Source organism: Dreissena polymorpha, chromosome 1, assembly GCF_020536995.1.
Source record: "Dreissena polymorpha isolate Duluth1 chromosome 1, UMN_Dpol_1.0, whole genome shotgun sequence".
In the NCBI taxonomy this organism is placed as follows: domain Eukaryota; kingdom Metazoa; phylum Mollusca; class Bivalvia; order Myida; family Dreissenidae; genus Dreissena; species Dreissena polymorpha.
In genome coordinates this window covers 26677514-26699736 of record NC_068355.1, presented here as the reverse complement: position 1 = coordinate 26699736, position 22223 = coordinate 26677514, and the positions used below count along the sequence as shown (strand labels likewise).

Sequence of the window (22223 nt, the reverse complement as noted above, 5' to 3'; positions counted from 1 at the left end):
ATAAAAACATGAACATCACGTCCGGCGATTTACGCGTGTTCATTTGCAAAAAATCCGCCCTGATTGGACATTTTTTCATCACATCTTTAAATAGAAACTAATACCAAAATTTATTTGACCCTTAATGTTTGTATTTCTTGAATTTTACGAGAATGTTTATCGTAAATATTTACCACAATTTGCTTTAAAACTGGAATATATGGGATTATCAGGTAATGAGTAGCCTCGGGGGACAGATGGGAAGCATGATCCTGGCGACATGCGATATTCCGCCGCATACTGACGCGGCTTCAACGGCCGACTCTGCATCGACTTGACTCTGCGGATCGCAAACTATGTTTGTTCCGCTTTTGCTGTATGGTATATTCAGTGATTTAATGTAAAGGTGTTATTTAATGATCAACCTTAATGATGAATTTTCTTCGGTTGCAGTAATCAATACCAAAAAATACCGGTTAAATTGATGATTGTTTGGCAAAAAGTTGAATTTTCTATTAAACAGTGAATCGAACAACACTTGATCTCGAATACCATATATTGCATAGCGCGCAGGTTGTAACCTCCAAATTTCAAATTACAAAGTAGTTGCTTGTTATGCATTGATACAATTCCATCCTGCTTTGATCTTAAGAATGGTTTGTTGCAGTTACTGAAAAAATACACTAATTGGTAAGTTGCAAGTGCCCCGTGGACTCTGATCTCAAAGTTCACTCCCTTTTTTATACTGTCCTTTTAGTTTTTTGAATCTGTTACAGAAAGTTTAAATTGTCTTTGAGACAATCTGTGAAAAAAACTCTTTAAGTATGGGCATTATACACCATGTCCGGCTTGTATAATTATATTTTATACATTGAAATCTTAAATAACTTTTCACATATGATCAGCAGATCACTGTCTTGATGTAATTAGCCAAAATCAACAACTGTCAAATATGTTAAATATGGCTGCAGTGCAGATGGTTGTTACTGTATGTTCAATATGACTGCAGTGCAGATAGTTGTTACTGAATGCTCAATATGGCTGCAGTGCAGATGGTTGTTACTGTTTGTTCAAGTCGGTAATACTCTTGCGTGTTGAATTAAGATGCAATTAATGATCACTATTGTATGGTGCGTGTTGAATTAAGATGCAATTAATGATAACTATTGTATGGTGCGTGTTGAATTAAGATGCCATCTATACATGATCACTATTGTGTGGTGCGCAACCCCCGTGTCATTAGATTAATCATTAAGGTCCAACTTACATCAAGTCATGAGTATACTATGTGCGTGATACAGCTTGCGTTTGGCTTTTCAATTAGTTAATAATAAACAAAGTGTAATAAATCTTTTTGATGCGACCACTTGAATTAAGCGACCTTTGTGAGACCACATTGAATTCCCCACGTGCATGTGCACTCTATTTTGATATTGTTTTACGCGCCTTTTGTCTTAAGCAACCTGAGCGACCACAGATTTGTGTGTATTTTGAATCCAAATCTTGTAATTAGTAACCACTTGAGTTGTAAACTTGGAAAATGTGTTGACATTCAGCATGTTCAAATTTCTGCCTTTAAATCTTTCACAGATAGCGAAGGTTGAGGTAAAGAGTAAATGCACTGCCTGATGCGCTGATATTGAACTTGTGACTCTTGCATGTACAGTTTCGAGTTGTAATCGTTATTAATCTGCCTAAGCCTGGAACCAATGAATACATTTATTTCGGCTTTCCACAAAAGGCCAAGTAGTTCTGATATACCAACTTCCATGACATTTCCAAAAAATGTGTTTACACATTCTTAAACACATTTGTTGTCAATAACGGCAACGGTGTTTTGTTAGATTATAACTAGTCAAATTACAAGCTAATGATATTTTGACTGCACTAATATCTGGTTTATTCAATATAATGTAAATGCTAAACAAGATATTGGTGTCACAGAATTAGTGTATGGATTTGTTCATGATGATGATTTTACTGGTTTGTAGAATGGTCGTTTTTTTATTAACATATTTTAAGATTTTTTTATTAAGAGACGTCTTTTGGTTTCTGACCTTGAGTGGTCTCTAAATACAAGATTGACTGTATGTATGATTACCCTTAATTTTGTTTACAAACTTTGTGTATGTGTCAAAACACACGTAATGGGTGCATTGCTGTCTATGACACATATATTTTATATGAACTGTAACATCATGCAAATATTTTGTTCAACAAGAGTGGAGTATTTAAAGGATTGGTATTTAAAATATAATAGGGCTATTGAACATTCCATTTTTTAATATCGCTTCATAAAAATGACTTTGCTGAATGTAGTTTAACGCAATGTGCCCAGATATTCTGTAATAATCTTCATTTGAGTACCCCTAGGTATGTAAAGCATTGCAAACAATTTTGATTTATCACGCAAGAAAGCGAGTTGTACACATCTGCCATTCAGATGGTGGCATCTGCAGTGTGTGTTTAAACCAATTATTTTGGTACATCCTACTCAGATTGCATGCTTCAATGGAAGCCATGTCTAGATTTATTTGCTGAAATGTAAATGTTTGTAATATTAGCTACTAACAAAGTGTGTATTTAGCAGATTTGGTGACATTGTACTACATGAGCAGTATCAAACTGAAATAACGCTTTGGCAAAAGCCGGAATGTTTTTCTTTCTTTATTATCAATGTTTAAATAGTGAACAAGTAAATAGATATGATGAAACATATTTTCCAACATCAATTTATGGGGGATGATATATTGCATGTTTCATTTCAATGAACACATGTGTTGAATAGCCTAGAAGGCGCCTTAGCTCTGAGTGCTTAAAGTATGTTTTTAAAGATTTAAACTTTTGCACAAAATCAAAATGTATATCAAATGATCTGTGCGGCAAAAAAAACGTCAACTTTTCGTCGACTCTAAATTTTCATCGTCATCGTCACGTCAGCAGCAATTTGTGGATGACGCGTCGACGATCTGATTAATCAACTCACCACTAGTAAAACCTTGTTAACACTCAAGAAGACATACATTTTGCCTAATATTCATGACACTTGGTCAAAACATTTGTTTTAATGTTATCTGGGCTGAGTTTGAAAATGGTGCCCATCTGTTGAAATCATGGTTGCTAGGGGGCTGGGCAGTTTTCTTTATTATTTTATAGTAAAATGCTATAGTTAAGCCTTGTGAACACTTTAGTTGATATTTTGATCAAGTTTGAAAATGGTTGTGGTTCTTAAAAAATATTGCCACCAGGGGAAGGGAAATTTTTTCCATATATGGCTATTGTAAAACCTTGTTAACACTCTAGAAGACATACATTTTGCCCAATCTTTATGACACTTGGTCAAAACATTTGTTTTAATGTTTTCTGGGCTGAGTTTGAAAATGGTTCCCATCTGTTGAAATCATGGCTGCAACGGGACTGGGCAGTTTTCTTTATTATGTTATAGTGAACAGGCCTTTTTCTGCCTATCTCACGAGTCCGATAGTCGAACCCATTCCCAATGACAAATATGGATGTTTTTTCCCAATTGAAGAAAATAATTCCCAATTTCCGAAAGAAATAATCGAAGCCGAAAAATGCTTTTCCCGGTAGGTTTCCCTGTTTAAATAATCGGGCGCCGTGTTTTAGCGTGCAAATGGGAATTCCGCGTAGAACGTCATCGTATCGAGTGTTCCATAATGCAATTTTGCGATCTTGCCACTTCAGAAAAAATGGCGGCCGCTTGTGTCTATGCATTTCTTAAGACACATTTATGGTCATTTTCGGTCAGAATTAGCTTTTAAATATTGAAGTGTTGGATTATTCAGAATAAACAGGTATGTTTACAACAAGTGATAACCATGTCTACGCAGCAATTATTTTTAATTAGTTGAGAATGGATATTGATGGTCTGACGTAAATAAATGTGGTCTGGTTTCACTTTCAACGTTACTCGGGTTCGAAAAAATAAATTTGGGTAAAAAAAATACGGAAATCGGACCCAGTCTTAAAAATGTCGCATAATTCGAAGTACTCTCTAAGTAAAATATGAACAATTTACTCAAAAGGCACACACAAACTGAATGTTTAACATTCCCAGTCGTACAAGTCAGAATGCCAGTTTGTGTTCTCTAGAAGGGGTTTCTGAGCAAGCAAGTGATGAACATTTGCCACTGCCAGATTCAGAGTCACAATGTAACCATTTGTAGCTTCATAACATATCAATACTGTACATTTATGATGTTCAGCTTTACTGTTGTGTTTCAAAAAATGGTTGCCTTCAGACATTTTGCAACTTGAATTTTGAAGAAAAATATGTTGAATGCAGGTCCTTCGACTGACTATTCATAAAAAATCCTTAATGACATATCAAGTTATGTATTTTATTTGAACATCAAGCAGAACAAAGTACGTGTTTTTTTATCATACACATACTTACATTAGTAGTAAACAATGACTGTTGCATGGTAAAAACAGTTTAATACTTTCTTAGCATTTTTGGGCAATACCTATGTATGAAAACATTTGATTTAATAATAAAAAAAAATCAGCAAATATAACTTCCCAAATAATGCTTTTGTCGATGAAAATTCTTCCCAATTTGAAAGATTTCGCGACTCGAAAAATCCCAATTTTGCTTGGTACTTTTTTCCAAAATAGACAGAAAAAGGTGTGGTGAAATGCTATAGTAAAACATTGTGAACTCTCTAGTTGATATATTTTGAACAAGTTTAAAAATGGTTTCTTAAATATCTCAAACATTGCTGTGAGCAGTTCAGTTCCTGGAAGTCGCAGTTGAGCCTCTGGGTCTATTGTCATAAAACAATTTGTGATTTTAAGCTCCACTGGCCAGAGGCTAGCGGGGCTTATGTCATGGTCCTGTGTCCATCATGCGTGCGTGCGTCCGTGCATTAACTTTTTCTTTAAACATCTTTATCTCCTAAACTACTGGTCCAATTCTGATGAAATTTCTCAGGAATGTTTCTGGGGTACACCTCTTCCAAATTTGTTCAAATTATGCTCCTTTGGTCAAATTTGACTCTGCCCCAGGGGGTCAAAAATTGAAAAATTGCTTATATAAGGCCTATTTTGTGAAAACATTAACAAATCTTCTCGTCCATAATCATTAGGCCTAGGGCTATCAAATTTGGTATGTAGTGACATCTTATGGTTCTCTACCAAGTTTCTTCAAATTATGCCCCTGGGATCAAATTTGACCCTGCCCCGGGGTGTCAAAAAGTTGAAAATTTGCTTATACAGTCAATCTTGTATTAAGAGACCGCTTAAGGGAGTAATTAAAAGTGGTCTCTTAATAAAATGGTCCTTAAATAAAAAAGGCTATTCTGGAAGAATGCTTACCCTCAATTTTAATCTGTATGAAGGATAATCTCTTTTGTCAACAATGATTTTAACTTTTATAATAAAATGAATATAAACACAATACATCAACAATATTTTACTTATAATATGTTTTATTTTTTCATTTATCATAAATAATCATTTATTATAAATGAATTGTGTGTATATATTTATTTGCAAAAACAACAGAGACAAGGAAATATTTTTCGCGTTTATTTTCACCTTATTACACATTATTTTCCACGTCTTCAAGCAACTCGGCTTTAGGCTTAAGAATGTTCTGAATTTGAGTTTTACCGACTCCAAACTCATCTGCGATTTTACGTCCAAAACCAGAATTTTCTCGTTCAACGTTAACACTTTTCGTTTTGACATTTTAATTTCTGCATGTAGGCTTAAGGAAATCTGACTCGATTATGATACATGAGATGAAAAATTTAAAACACGTCAATTGAAAACAAACAAACAGACCTGATTGAAAAATTTATTAAGTAAATAACAATGTGATTGGCTAACAAATATCTACTAATTAGCATAATTACCAATTGGAAATGTACGGATTTCGACAGATTTTGCCGATTAGTAGTTTATTTTCCGCACTTCTCAGGAAATGTTTGTCGCGTACAGTGCATTGTTTCTGCACCTGTTATCTATACTCGAGAAAAATCGGCATTGTCTCTTAACGTTCAACATAGTAAACTATTTAAGCTGTAGACTGTGTCTAATATGTTCCTCTATTATTAAACTCAATAAATTGACACGCAGTCTACAACAATACCGGTCAGAACCGGTCAACGAGACAAAGCATAATCATAATGGTTGGTGTGAAAACAAAGCAGAGGTGTAACAGTACATCTTATCGGCTTAGATAAACAATTAACACGGATTTGTCCCTGAAAGATCAATAGATTAACCACTTTTACCTCCTAGTGGTCGCTTAATTCAAGATTCGGACATCAAAATACAGAAAAAATCAGCGGTCGCTGGTTGCGTAGGACAAACGTGGCTTAATACAATATTTTTATATAGCGAAAAAGCTCAGTGGGACTTAAAAATGGTCGCATAAGACAATGGTCGCTTAATACAAGTGGTCGCATCCACAAGATTGACTGTATAAGGCCTATTTTGTGAACACTTTAAAAATCTACTTGTCCATAACTATTGGGCCTATGGCTACAAAATTTAATATGTAGTGACATCTTATAGTCCTCTACCAAGTTGCTTCAAATTATGCCCCGGGGGTCAAATTTGACCCTGCCCCGAGGGTAAAAAAATTGAAAATTTGCTTATATAAGGCCTATTTTGTGAAAATTTTAGAAATCTTCTTGTCCATTACCATTGGGCCTAGGGCTACCAAATTTGGTATGTAGTGACATCTTATAGTCCTCTACCAAGTTTCTTCAAATTATGTCCCTGGGGTCAAATTTGAGCCTGCCCTGGGGGGGTCAAAAAGTTGAAAATTTGCTTTTATAAGGCCTATTTTGTGCAAACTTTAAAAATCTACTCGACCATAAGCATTAGGCCTAGGGCTACCAAATTTAGTATGTAGTGACATCTTATAGTCCTCGACCAAGTTTCTTCAAATTATGCCCCTTGGGTCAAATTTGACCCTGCCCTGGGGAGTAAAATAATTGAACATTTGCTTATATAAGGCCTGTTTTGTGCAAACTTTAAAAATCTACTTGTCAATAACCGTATGGCATAGAGCTACCAAATTTGGTATGTAATGACATCTAATAGTCCTCTACCAAGTTTGTTCAAATTAAGTCCCTGGAATCAAATTTGACCGTTCCCCAGGATCACAAAATTGAACATATGCTTATATTGGGCCCATTTTGTGCAAACTTTAAAAATCTACTTGTCCATAACTATTGGGCCTATTTCTACCAAATTCGGTATGTAGTGACATCTAATAGGTCTCTACTAAGTTTGTTCAAATTATGCCCCAGGGGACAAATTTGACCCTGCCCAGGGGGTCACAAAAATGAACATATGCTTAAATAAGGCCTATTTTGTGCAAACTTTAAAAAAATCTTGTTTATAATTATAGAGCCTAGGGCTAGTAAAATTGGTATGTAGGTAGTAATATCTAATAGCCCTCTACCATTAATTTGTTCATGACTCGCAGATGACCCCCTATTGATTTTCAGGTCACTAGGTCAAAGGTCAAGGTCACTATGACCCGAAATAGTTAAATGGTTTCCGGATGATGACTCAAGAATGCTTATGCCTAGGATCATGAAACTTCATAGGTATATTGATCATGACTCGCAGATGACCCCTATTGATTTTCAGGTCACTAGGTCAAAGGTCAAGGTTTGGTGACCCGAAATAGTAAAATGGTTTCCGGATGATAACTCAAGAACGCTTATGCCTAGGATCATGAAACTTCATAGGTACATTGATCATGACTCGCAGATAACCCTAATTGATTTTTAGGTCACTAGGTGAAAGGTCAAGTTCCCTTTTCCAAAAAAAGTATTCACACAATGGTTGCCATTACAACTGACAGCCCATATGGGTGGCATGCATGTTTTACAAACATCCCTTGTTTTATTTTGAGATGATTCTTTACAAAGAAAGATGCAACTATTGAATTTGTTATAAATGTGTGAAAGGCTCTTAAGGAGGAACCAGAGATAATTAACCCTTTACCAAACACTAACAGGATTTTACAGTTTTGCAGCTGACAACTTTATAAATAATTGTGATAAAAGGAGAAATTGCTCAAGATGAACAATTTCTCCTTTTATCACAATTATTTCTACCCTACCTGATCATTTCCTTCAGATTCCATTACAATTTAATTGTTGTCTGCAACGTTTTTTAAATTGGGTAAGTCCAAAATGTGTCGTTTGGTAAAGGGTTAAGGCATTTTGATTCATATGGGTCTTGTGAATCTGTTTCAAATCAAATGCGTAGATTTGATCTTCAGCATCTAAAAATATGTGAAATAGAAAGAACGACAATATCTTTTGGAGAGATAAATGTACCTATGTTATAAGCAAAGGACCTATGCAACAATTCCCGGGCTTTTTAGTCTGTTAAGTTAACGCGGTAGTAACTTTTTCCATTTATAAAAATGCTCACCCTTCCAACTTTGTGCCCAGTGGGACGAGGGATAGAAAGAGAAAGTCACATGCTTGAGTACATTTCAACCCATGAGCATTGCATGTTTTTTTTCGCATAAAAAAACAGTGGAGGGATACAGGGCCATCATGGCTCTCTTGTCAATAGTAACACATTACAATTGTTAGGATTTCAAATAACATTATGTAGATCACATGCATTGCTGCCTTGTTCTTAAAGGTTTTTATTTTTCAGTACATAACAGGCCCAAACAAATCTTTTGAATATTCATTAAAGTCGTCCAAATCTTAGTTATACAACTTTATATATTTATATTCAGGGTGTGGATCGTACGCAAGTAACTGGCGTGGCGTAGTGAGAAAAATAGTAACTGTTTTTCAAATGGTGGTTAACAAATGATTTTTTTATGTTTTCGTCCGGATTTTTGAAAGGTTTGTACATTTACCATACATATTCGGCATTATACTTACGCGCAGGATGATCTACTGATATCCAGTTAACCTCGGTAGGAATCCTGTTGATTCATAATCAATATTAAAAAAGTTATTGAAGACTTATTACGAAAGTGCAGCGTTGTTTATGATTGACACGGTTCACTGGATGTGCATTTTTAGACTGTATATAAGGTTTTCTCAGCAGTTTTCATGGAACGGTGGACTCAAGAACCCTTAAAGTTTACCTTGCATGCGAACCAGGATGCTTCAACAGGGTTCGCACAAGGCTTGAAATTAAGTGCTTGAAAACGAGTCATAGTCCTGAAAAGCCCTTGAACAAAGGTTGGCCTTGAAAAAGTGCTTGAAAAGTGCTTATTTCATGTAAAAAAGCCTTGAAAATGTTTATTTCTGCTCAAAATTACACGTATCATTGCTTTAATTATAAACTTAAATCGTTCTTAAGGGAAATATTACGAAAATTTGTTATAAATTCCTTCACGCAAAAAAATTGAGTACGAAATATAAGTTTCGTACACTATTGAGTACGAAACGTTATGTGTCAACGTCACAGATTATGTGTTCTACGTTAGAGGTTCTCCATTAATTGTGATCAATTTCCGCGAGTGCAAACGCAGCAATTGGGGAAGTGTCGTTTCAAACCAGGGTGGTTAACTGAATATTACTAGGTACAGAAAACAAATGAAATTCGAAAAGCACATTGTCGGGTCTGTATGAAGACCATTGATGTCGGGGGATGGGGGAAAGCGCTTTGAAAAGACACGACAAAGGGGAAACTCACAAAGAAAAACATGAAATTGAGAAGCAATGTGTTTGCTTTTAATAACTTTAAAAAGTAACGACATACAGTCATTCAACCAGTTTAGAATCAACTGGCAAAACATTTGTTCTTTTGACCACAATAATTTATTTTGGGATTTAGTGTCAATGTGAGAAGATGTAAAAATAAAGGATAACATTTATTTTGTATGATAACAGGTAAGGCTAAGACGGCATATGCAGTTTTTTGTCAAATATAGCCAATTAAAGTTCACCCTTCGGAAAATTATTAAAAATCATTCAACTTACAGAATTAGTATTTCAAAATATTGCCATAGCATTTGTTTTCAATCAACAAAACGTTTATTGGAAAATAATAAAGCCTTCTATATCCATATGCACATTTCATAACATAACTCATAATCAGTTCCGGTTAACTTTTTGCTGCATTTTTCCACCCTGTATTAAAGCTATTTACAAAAGATTTATTGCTAAAACTTTGTTAATTTATTCCTTTACCTAATGTTTACCTTAGACACTTATCATTTTGTTTTTATTGGGGCATTATGGAAAATTAAATACAGATCAATCGGAATTGCTGATAATCCGGAACTGGTGGACAAACTGTATGTAAGACTCATTGAGTTGAGGATGGATAACATGTATGTAATAACTAGAAATAACATGTATGAGTTATTGTGGAATAAGTTTAATTTGTTTGAGAAAATTAATGATATTTACTGTGTTAAACTTGCTTGAAAATGCATTTTTTTAAGGAAACTAACGAACGGTTCTCGGCCTTGAAAGTGAAAATTTGGCCTTAAAAAGTGCTTGAATTTAGGTTTGAGATTTCTGTTTGAACCATGTTCAAAATTCGAAAATTAACCCCCATTTCCATAACTGTTGATCACAGTAACCCCACTTTCAGTAACTGGTATTTATGCAAGAGTAACAAAGATATGGACCAGAGACACAATTGTGGACAGATGGTGTAAAAACTATATTCCTCCCCTGCGAGAATTATAAATCAGTATTTAATTTTATTGTGGTGTTTGGATTTCTCTTTATGCTTTAAACATTAATGTTTCAGAAAACATGAGTTTGACGTAAGGAGTCCTCACAAAAGAAAGTAGGGAACGATCAGCAACCTCAGCGGAGTTCCGAAAGGCGTTCAGTCCATTCGGGAACACTACAACGTAAATGAAGCAAAACTACTACATTCTTTAAGACGTGGCATAACATCAAATGATTTAAATGAACACGACCCTTTTTATAATACATGATTTAAAGTGACGTTGACATTTAAATGGGATTCATATTGACCATGTATTTTAATTAATTATAAATTAATGATACAATGTAAGCACATGATAAATTATGCAACAGAGATCATTTCATGTTAGCAGTATTTGAACATGAAATTATGAAATTTTATGATTTTAACCCTTTACCCTTTTCTGAATTGTTAATATTCTGTATAACCGTACTAAATGTATAAATCATTGTCTTGTAGTGATATATGTATTTGTTATGGTACTGTCAAATATCATGTAATAAATATTGATGTTAAATTTCTTTTTTGTTAGTTGACTAAATGCTCAAGGTTTAACATGAGTGCAAAGTTCAAATTATTTTATAACAGTATAACTATACGTATTGCATACAAATGGCAACATTGTTCATTATCGTTTTGCGCGGATCAGATTGGGTATTTTACTGGTTAAAAATCATGAACAATCCTGGATGTGGACCTGAAGCATACTAATTTATTTATTTTTCTTAAATTGGAAAACGCGTATCATGCTAAAACGAGTAAGGACATGCATTTGTTATACATTACAATACCAGTTTCTTGACAAAATATGAGCTGATAAAAGGCAAAAGTATTGGTATTTGCTTATTAAGAAAGTATATGTTATTCCTTATATTGTTATATCTATGAATACACTTTAGATGTCCAAGATGTCAGAATATTGATCAGTATAATATTAAAAGTAACTAATACATGTTTGGCGCAGTAAAAGTTGTTTAACCCGTTTTGCGGCTTTGTGGTTTACATAAATGACTATGTATAATATACAACACATTAGCTGTTCCATAATCATCCATTTAAACTTTTTTCCGCAGACGTGGCAAGACACTTTCGGAGCATCGTGTTTATTCATATGCTGTTTCAATAGCCTTCCTGTCTTAAATGTTTCGGTGCATGTTGCACATATAATCTTTTTTTCTTCATGGTCCGAAAAGCTGCATTTGTTCATTCCAAGAATCAATGGGTTTTGTACATTTTCGAACATATTTCACAGGTGTATATTTTTCATCAGAATGTGCACTTAAATGTTGTTGAAGAGCGTATCTTGACTGACATGACTTTGCACACAGTTTACACGAATACTTCGATGCATGGCCTAATTGAAGCTCATTATCATTCTTGTTTAAACAATACGTCATAGTGCACTGACTACAAACTTTTGGACTATCGATGTGGGAACGGTTGTGACGCTGCAGTGAATTATTACAATAAAATGGTTTCCACACCTTGGAAAATTGCACACGTAGGTGGATCCACGTAGAAGCTGCATGTGACGCTTTAAAGAGTATGGGAACAATGGAGCAACACTGCACTATTCGCATGTGATAAATAGTTCAATGAAAAGGTAAAATGTGCCCATGCACACCGTTTAACATACGCACATAAACATCAATACGTGCATTCATACATGTAATTCATGAGCAAATGAAAGCAATACGTCCGCACGTGTATTGTAAAAAATATTGTCCTTTTTTCTATACCCCCCTACACTGTATTATGACTCCACAAATTATAGTTACACACTTCCTATAAAAAGCAGATTTAAACATGCATGTTTTTATTTTGTTTTCCTTTTATGCCCCCTTTCGAAGAAGAGGAGGTATATTGTTTTGCACATGTCTGTCCGTCATTCCGTCCGTCCGTCGGTCCGTCCACCAAATGGTTTCAGGATGATAGCTCAAGAACTCTTATGCCTAGGATCATGAAACTTCATAGGTACATTGATCATGACTAGCAGATAAACCCTATTGATGTTAAGGGCACTAGGTCAAAGGTCACAGTGACTAGAACCAGTAAAATGGTTTCTGGATGATAACTCAAGATCGCTTACACCTAGGATCATGAAACTTCATAGGTACATTGATCATGACTGGCAGATAAAACCTATTTATTTTCAGGTCACTATAGGTCTAAGATCAAGGTCACAGTGACTAAAACCGTATTCACACAATGGCTGCCACTACAACTGACAGCCCATATGGGGTGCATGCATGTTTTACAAAAAGCCCTTGTTTATCTGTGTACTCTAACTTACATAAATACCAGTTACTGAAGGTGGGGTTATTGTGCTCAACAGTTATGGAGATAGGGGTTGTTAATTTTCAAATTTTTATGCATATATTGTGATTGCCTGTTGAAAGCATCCTGGTGTTCATGCAAGGTAAACTGTGATAGCTCTTGAGTCCGCCTTTTCATGAAAACTGCTGAGAAAACCTTATATATGGCCTAAAAATCCACATACAGTGAACCATGTCAATCGTAAACAAAGAGACACTTGCGTATAAAGTCTTCAATAACTTTTTTAATATTGATAATGCATCAACCGGATTTATACCAAAGTTAAAAGTATATCAGTAGATCATCCTGCGTGTAAGTATAATGTCAAATAAGTATGGTAAATGTACAAATCTTTCAAAACTTCCGTCGAAAACATAAAAAAATCATCCGTTAACCGCCATTTTGAACAACAGTTACTATTTATCTCACTTACGTCACGCCAGTTGCTTGCGTACGATCCACCCCCTGTATATTGCAAAGTCATTTTAATAAGGAATGGATATTGCACCATACTAGTAGTATTGGGTCTAGCGCGAATCATGCAATTGTAAGTTTGACCATGTGTTTATATTCATACGAAAGCTAACAATTTAATACAATCCTTAAATAGTATGAATATAAAACTTTTTTGTTTTGTGTCTTCTATAATAATTGGTTATTGCTGCCTGTTTAAAAGAAATGCACTTAAAGTATAATATACAAAAGTTAGTATGTAAATGCGGAATTTAGCTGATTTAATGTATAGTTGTTCACTATTCAAGCTTAAAATAAATTACCAGAAATTACAAGAAATGACAACCATAAGAGAATTTGTGTTTCATGTAGCACGTGTCTCCCCACCTCAAAGATTAAAGTCACAATTAAAGGTCCATGTTAAATCTGCTCATCAAAAAGCTCGTTTGGATATTAACTTTATTGTTCATCATGCAGTCTCACAATAACTTTGAAGATCTGTAGGTATGTCCTGTTCCAAAAATAATTTTCACTGACTATGTTCAGATTGCTTTGACTTACAATCATGCACATAGTATGGCAGTTAATTGAGAAAAGAGGATGATCTATCAACTGATCCAGTTATATATTTATCAATGTACTGAATTCCTGTTCTGGCTGATTTATAACTTTAAGGTATACACATCATAAAATAAGTGGAAGTGGGAGTGGAGGGATCCATGTCTTACAAGTATCTCTTGTTACTAGTTTGTTTTGTTCTTTGTATTTGGATGCAGAGAGCATGTTCATAGATATGTATTCGGATGCAGAGAGCATGTTCATAGATATGTATTTGGATGCAGAGAGAATGTTCATAGATATGTATTTGGATGCAGAGAGCATGTTCATAGATATGTATTTGGATGCAGAGAGCATGTTCATAGATATGTATTTGGATCCAGAGAGCATGTTCATAGATATGTATTTGGATGCAGAGAGCATGTTCATAGATATGTATTTGGATGCAGAGAGCATGTTCATAGATATGTATTTGGATGCAGAGAGCATGTTCATAGACATGTATTTGGATCCAGAGAGCATGTTCATAGATATGTATTTGAATGCAGAGAGCATGTTCATAGATATGTATTTGGATGCAGAGAGCATGTTCATAGATATGTATTTGGATGCAGATAGCATGTTCATAGATATGTATTTGGATGCAGAGAGCATGGTCATAGATATGTATTTGGATGCAGATAGCATGTTCATAGATATGTATTTGGATGCAGAGAGCATGTTCATAGATATGTATTTGGATGCAGAGAGCATGTTCATAGATATGTATTTGGATGCAGAGAGCATGTTCATAGATATGTATTTGGATGCAGAGAGCATGTTCATAGATATGTATTTGGATGCAGAGAGCATGTTCATAGATATGTATTTGGATGCAGAGAGCATGTTCATAGATATGTATTTGGATGCAGAGAGCATGTTCATAGATATGTATTTGGATGCAGAAAGCATGTTCATAGATATGTATTTGGATGCAGAGAGCATGTTCATAGATATGTATTTGGATGCAGAGAGCATGTTCATAGATATGTATTTGGATACAGAGACCATGTTCATAGATATTTGGATGCAGAGACCATGTTCATAGATATTTGGATACAGAGAGCATGTTCATAGATATTGTGATGGTGGAGAAAAATGTGTCCACATTTCTTTCACTGATGGGTGTTTTTGAGAAATTGGCATATGCATATATTTCATTATTATTATCACTCGCCATAGGCGGAGGGATATTGGTTTGGCATTGGCCGTCCATCCATCCGTCCGTCCGTCCGTCTTTCCGTCCGTCCGTCCGGAGCCATATCTTTGAAGTGCTGTGGCAGATTTCATTGAAACTTGCTTGGTATATGGATAAGAGGATGATGCATGCCATATGTCATTGTACACTATATGTTAATAATGGAGTTATGGCCCTTTGTTTCTTGAACATATGCTTTTTTGAGTGTCAAATATAACACTTTTGTGTCCAGAAGCATATTGGCAGGGGATATCAATTCAACGAATTTGCTTATTATTATTATTGATGAAATTTGATGACATTTTTGTCTGTCTGTCTGTCTGTCTGTCTGTCTGTCTGTCTGTCTGTCTGTCTGTCTGTCTGTCTGTCTGTCTGTCTGTCTGTCTGTCTGTCTATCTGTCACACTTTTTATGCCACCTTTGAAGAAGAGGGGGTATATTGTTTTGCACATGTCGGTCGGTCAGTCGGTCGGTCCGTCCACCAGATGGTTTCCGGATGATAACTCAAGAACGCTTAGGCATAGGATCATGAAACTCATAGGTACATTGATCATGACTGGCAAATGACCCCTATTGATTTTCAGGTCACTAGGTCAAAGGTCAAGGTCACAGTGACTCGAGAAATAGGAAAATAGTTTACGGATTATAACTCAAGAATGCTTATGCCTAGGATCATTAAACTTCATAGGTATATTGATCATGACTCGCAGATGACCCTATTAATTTTCAGGTCACTAGGTCAAAGGTCAAGGTCACAGTGACTCATAATAGTAAGATGGTTTCCTGATGATAACTCAAGAATAGTTAGGCTTAGGATCATGAAACTTCAAAGGTACATTGATCATGACTGGCAGATAATCCGTATTGATTTTCAGGTCGCTAGGTCAAAGGTCAAGGTCACAGTGACAAAAAAACGTATTAACACAATGGATGCCACTACAACTAACAGCCCATATGGGGGCATGAAATTGTTTTGCAAACAGCCCTTGTCTGGATCCTTGAAAGTTCTTAATATTTTGTAATGAAACTTAAAATATGGATAGATGGCAATATGGAGGATATGCACGTCATTTCATTTATTCCTATGTCAATTATTCTGGTTGCTATGGCAACAAATCAAAAAATCAAAAAAATCTGACAATGGTGGAGTTTCACTGGTAGGGGACCATATTGCTTGGCAATCTCTTGTTGTTTTTGTGTTGATTAATATAATTGATAGTAACTGCCACACAGTAGCAGGGAGAGAATTACATGTAGTGGCCCTGTACAACATATCTTTAATTTATAATACTGCAACATTTTTAGCTATGCTGCAAGGGATGTTATGGTAAACGAAAAGTTTGTAAGAAACATACATTTTTTGTTTAAATTGTGGTAAATTGACAAACCAAAACAAAAAGATATTTTGTGAGGAAATAGAAATTCTGAACATTTACCATGCTCTAAAATATCGATTATATGCATCTTTTGATGATTTGAACTCCTGAAAATTATAAACCGTTGCAACGCGAAACGATTGAATAATTTGGAGAGTTCTGTTGTTGTCATTATATTTTGTTATACTACAACATTTGTTTATGTAAAGTGTAAAATATATCACTCATTGTATGAGCACAGATGGCTGAGTCGTCTATTAGCAATAGACTTTTACTCCAGGGGTCAGTGGTGCGAGCCAATTTGAGAGTTCTTTTTTTATGTCCCCCACCACTATAATAGGGGACATATTGTTTTTGTCCTGTCTGTTGGTGTGTGTGTTTGTTTGTTTGTTTGCCTCAACTTGAACATTTGCAAAAACTTGTGCAATATTGAAGATAGCAACTTGATATTTTGCATGCATGTGTATCTCATGGAGCTGCACATTTTGAGTGGTGAAAGGTCAAGGTCAAGGCCAGCTTTCATGGTCAAAGGTCAAATATATATCCCTTCTCGAAAAAGTGCACTAAATGCGCATTTAATGCGCATTAAATGCACATTAAATGCGCATTTAATGCGCATGTTATTGGCACCGTATTTTTTGCTTAACAAGTGCATTTTAATCTGTTAAAAAAAAACACTTTTTACTAGTGTGTTTATACATTTAAGTGTATTTTTTTTCCATGAAAAATACACTTAAGTGCGTTTATTATGATAATAAGTGCGCTTAAGTTTATTTTTAAGTGCATTTATACACTTGAGTGTATTTTAAGACATACAAATAATACACTTCATGGTCAAAGTAAATTTTTTTGAAGCGCATTAATACACTTGAGTGCATTTCCAGTCATTCAAATAATACACATTACAGAATTAAAAGCAAATTATTTAAGCGCATTAATACACTTGAGTGCATTTCCAGTCATACAAATAATACACTTATCAGTAACTAAAGTAATCTTTCAAGTGCATCAATACACTTGAGTGTATTTTAACTCATACAAATAATACACTTCATGGAGTATTCAAAGTGAATTTTTTAAGCGCATTAATACACTTGAGTGCATTTCCAGACTTACAAATAAAACACTTCATTGAGTATTCAAAGTGAATTTTTGTAAGCGCATTAATACACTTGAGTGCATTTCCACTGATACAAATAATACACCTTACAAAATTGAAAGTGAATTTTTTTAAGCGCATTAATACACTTGAGTGCATTCCCGGTCATACAAATAATACACCTTACAATATTAAAAGTGAATTTTTAAGCGCATTAATACACTTGAGTGCATTTCCAGTCATACAAATGATACACTTTTTGAAGTGTTGGAAGTGAATTTTTTAAGCGCATTATACGCTCAAGTGTACTTTTCATCACTTCAAATTAATATGCTTAAAAATTAACCAAATTTAAAAAAAATCCCAGCATTTTGAAGTCAGCATTCATTCTTTAAATGAAAGGTTAGTGTAAACACATACATAAAAAACAAAAAGTACAATTCAATAGATAAATACACACTTTTATTAGAATGTTAAACCTTAAAAAACAAAAACAAATGTTACATATCTACATAAAAGAGAGGATTCAAACGGGCTATTGCCTATCTGGAATTAACAATTGAAAATATCAAGCTCATACCAGTGATTTTTCTTCCCTCTGATTACCGGTAACTGATTAACAGCCAAATACAGATGGTTTCCACTTCAAAAATATTAAAGTTTTCCCCTCCTTAAGCTGAAATGTTTTTCCTATCATTTACTATATTTTTATATATTACATTAATTCCAAATCCCTTTTTGATATGGACAAAAGCAGCACATTTAATTCAATCATATTCTGGATCCTAATATATGATAAATGAACAGTGTTCATGAAATTTATATAAATCTATACCTTATTTTTAAGATCTTCCTTTTTTTGTTCATTATTGCGCTAAAACATGCCCTTCTGAGAGCCAGTACGTACAGGTTGTTTTGAATTTCCAAAGAAAATCACTACATACATGCTGACAATATTTAGCAGCTTAGCCCCTGTCACTATATTTGTTGTTATACACTGTTCCTTACAAAGAATGCATTCATAAACAACCCTTAATAGAGCACTTCACCAGCTGATCAGGTCTGAATACTACTGTCATGGTCTGTGAGGCGCTTCTCGTGCATGATCTCATTTGAGATCAGGTCCTGAAAGATATTTTATAATGTAAGTGTTAAATATTGCTGTTATGGTAATCTTGTTCAACAGTTGCTATAAATATCATAAATTTAAATCAAAACAAGTTTGTTGGCTTGTTGTTTTTGTTTGTTTATTTTTGCAATTTTAATCTCGTGATCACATGTGACTTTACGCTTTTCATAAATAATTTAAAGAAATTACGTTTGATAGAAAATACTGTTAATAAATGTACTAATATATGTGGTCTCCTTTGGCTGTGTGGACTGGTCGGAAGTGTGACGTCTTTGAATTGCAATAACCTTTATTATATAGTTTTACCTCTCAACAAATCCATCTTTTCTTGGTCAAGGACAAGCTACAGGGCACGGTTTCCAACTCCTGTTCCCCTCAAGTTGGCCTGCTCGTGCAGGGTAAAACCTGGTATACATGTCCATACATCAGGTAGTCCCCTTTTTGCTCCCTTTTTTGGCAGGCGATGATGCACAGTCTGTCCAATGGATCTTCCGATCAATGTAAATTTCACCTTGGGGTTTAACCTTCAAATATCAAATATTAAAGTTCTGATTAAATATGGGGGAAAGAAATCTGTTCATTAATGACAAGAAATAGGTATAAATAAATTTTAAGATGACAATAACCATAAAATACAGCCATAATAATTCAAATGGTGTTTTTTTCCTTAAAATTACATTACATTTACTCATCCAGTTACATTTCCCAGTTACAATACATAAATATGATAATGATCATAATTAATTTTATTAAAAAGAGATGCAGAAATGAAAATACAAACCTGTTACAGCTGTTCCTCAGCATTCCAAAAAAACAAAAATGGCAGTTGTTGATCACTTTAACCACCCACTATGAATCTTCTTTGCAACAAACTTATTGTTGATTTACACATTGTAGTAAATACACATTGTTTTCATCACACAATAGTTCATGTGCTGAAAGAATTTCAAGACATTTGACACTAGAATTAATGTTGCTGAATTATACCTAAAAATTTAGCTCAATTTAAGTTGCTGAAACCAAATTGTTTACAAAAATAACTTCCTGTCCTCAAAATAACTTGCTGTGCTCCAGCCAATCAAAAGTGGTTTGTTTTCAAATAGATGGTCCCAGAACCAATCAAAATTCTATAAACACCCCTTTGTTTTGGCTAGATGGAGCACTGATAGGGATTAGTGTTTATGATGCTAACTGATCTCTTATCTGATCCTGATCTTATCTGATATTTATTGAATAATACACAGCACACTTAGCATATTATATTTAATTGTGAATATTTCAATATAACATACTGAATGGTGTTAGGAAATAAATATAATATTGTCGCAAAATTGTAACTTCGATGGTAGCAATCAAAGTTAAACCTTGCGCAAATTATCTCAACTAAATTTTAATTTAGTCAAGAACCTGTGGTCTTATTTACGGATGCTGCCACCAGTCCATTTGGACAAATTTCCATGTTACTTGTTCACTAGCCGAGCTAGTAGAAATTAAATAAGTCATTTGTTTCTACCACTACAGTTTATTTACATTATATACACGTATTATTTTAGCATTTTCCAACAAAAGTCAAACATTAGACATTTAACTCACATACAAAATATTTTAAGTTTAGATACATTCCAACAACTCCTGAAAAACATCCAAAAGCCTTCTCCCCCCTTTTTAATATAACTTCAGGTTTATATACTTAAACCCCTACCCGAACTTTCAGGTTAACCTGAATCCTCGGTTAACCTGATAAACAGGTCTGTCACAATTCTTAAACTTTAAGGGTACCTGAAATTGTACTTAATCATGGACCTGACCATTCAATACCGAAGTGTCAGATACCCATTGATAAACAATTATCCCCCATCGATAAGCAATTATCAAGAACTAATCTGATAATGAGAGTTGTAGGTTAACCTGAGTTTACATACATGTTTTATGTAGTAAAATATTGATACGAGTATTAATGAATAATACCTCAAAAAGTGAAGAAAATCATTATTGCTATAAAACATTTTAGATGCAAAATAGTAAAAGAATCACTAATAAAAATCAAATGTATGATTTTTAAAAACTGCAACACTACTCCCCCCTCAGCTTGACACCCCCTGGTGTCAAATCAGCGGAAAAAAAAAATATTATTAAAAATCCAAATAAATCAATGACATTCCCCTCTAATTTAAAGAGGGAAAAAAACAATAAGATAATGAATACAGCCTCAATATATATATATGAAATACTGATTTTTTTTTCAAAAATTGAAAAATGAATACATGAGATTTATATACAAAGTACATATTTATACTATCATCATTTTTGAAAACGGTTCTAAAACATAAGAAATCATATATTTACAAATTAATGCAAATAACAGTTGTGTGCTTAATGTCTCTTTTCACATACAACATATTAAAAGATTATTGTAGTTAGAATCACAATTTTATCATATTTGGTGAATGAATCAGAAAAGCATTTATTGTTTATTTTAATGAAATTAAATCCAGTCACAAAAGTAAATCCAATTCGCAGTGAATATTAAGTCCAGTCACACATTGAATGAAAAAAAAATGATGTACATTATTTACAAATAAACACACACACACACAAATGAATCCATATTAAACAAATTAAATTGTTTATCATTGGCACGTCGCGTCGCTCTACCCGGACATCACGGTGGGAATTCGTCCATCATGCCTACCCACTCATGGTCAACAATGTGGCCTGACCATGATGGACCCTCCAGGGGCGACTTACCCGCGACTGCCTCGTCTGGGCGGCAGATGCGGACCTGATACACAGGCGAAATTGAATCATTTTTTAAAAGTTTTCATGGTGGTTTCTGCCATGTTTATTAGAAAGTTCTTTAAGGTTTCGTCTTCTTTTTTTGAGTTTAGATATGTGTTAAAAAGTTCTTGTTGATATTGGAGTGTTTTTGTCATTGCGTCCAGAATTTCATCATTTCTGTCCTTAATCAATGTTTCTAATTTATTAGTAGTGTCCGTAATGGTCTTTTCTAATTTTTGTATTTTTGCGCAACAGCAACCCTCCACTTTTTCATCTTGCAGAGGTGTATTGGCACGCCTACGTAAGTTTGGCGGGGCTGGAACACTAGTACACGTAGACAGACTAGTGGATTGGCTGGATAAAAGGTATGGCGATGCCGTGAGTTGACCTCCAGTGTTCCACGTCATGTATGGTAATGCGGATGTATACAATCCAGCGTTATACGGCGAAGTACTTGTAGTAATGGATGTGTCATCTTCTGAGCATATGCTTTCCAGCAAGTTATTTTCATGATGAGAATCGACGTTCTCTGGCGATGGCGATGGCGATATCGGCGTTAGTTCAACTTGAACCTTTACCTTCCGTTTATCTTCTGTGATAGTAGAAG

At 34.5% G+C, this 22223-nt stretch overlaps 1 long non-coding RNA gene across 1 annotated transcript in view; it reads left to right on the top strand.

Annotated features, from left to right (window-relative positions):
* Positions 1–11064, top strand: part of LOC127865004 (uncharacterized) — an 87808-nt gene extending 76744 nt beyond the window's left edge. Inside the window, exon 3 of the long non-coding RNA XR_008042445.1 lies at positions 10708–11064. This is a non-coding gene — a long non-coding RNA (uncharacterized LOC127865004). The remainder of the gene's footprint in view (positions 1–10707) is intronic.
* The last annotated feature ends 11159 nt before the right edge of the window (positions 11065–22223 follow it).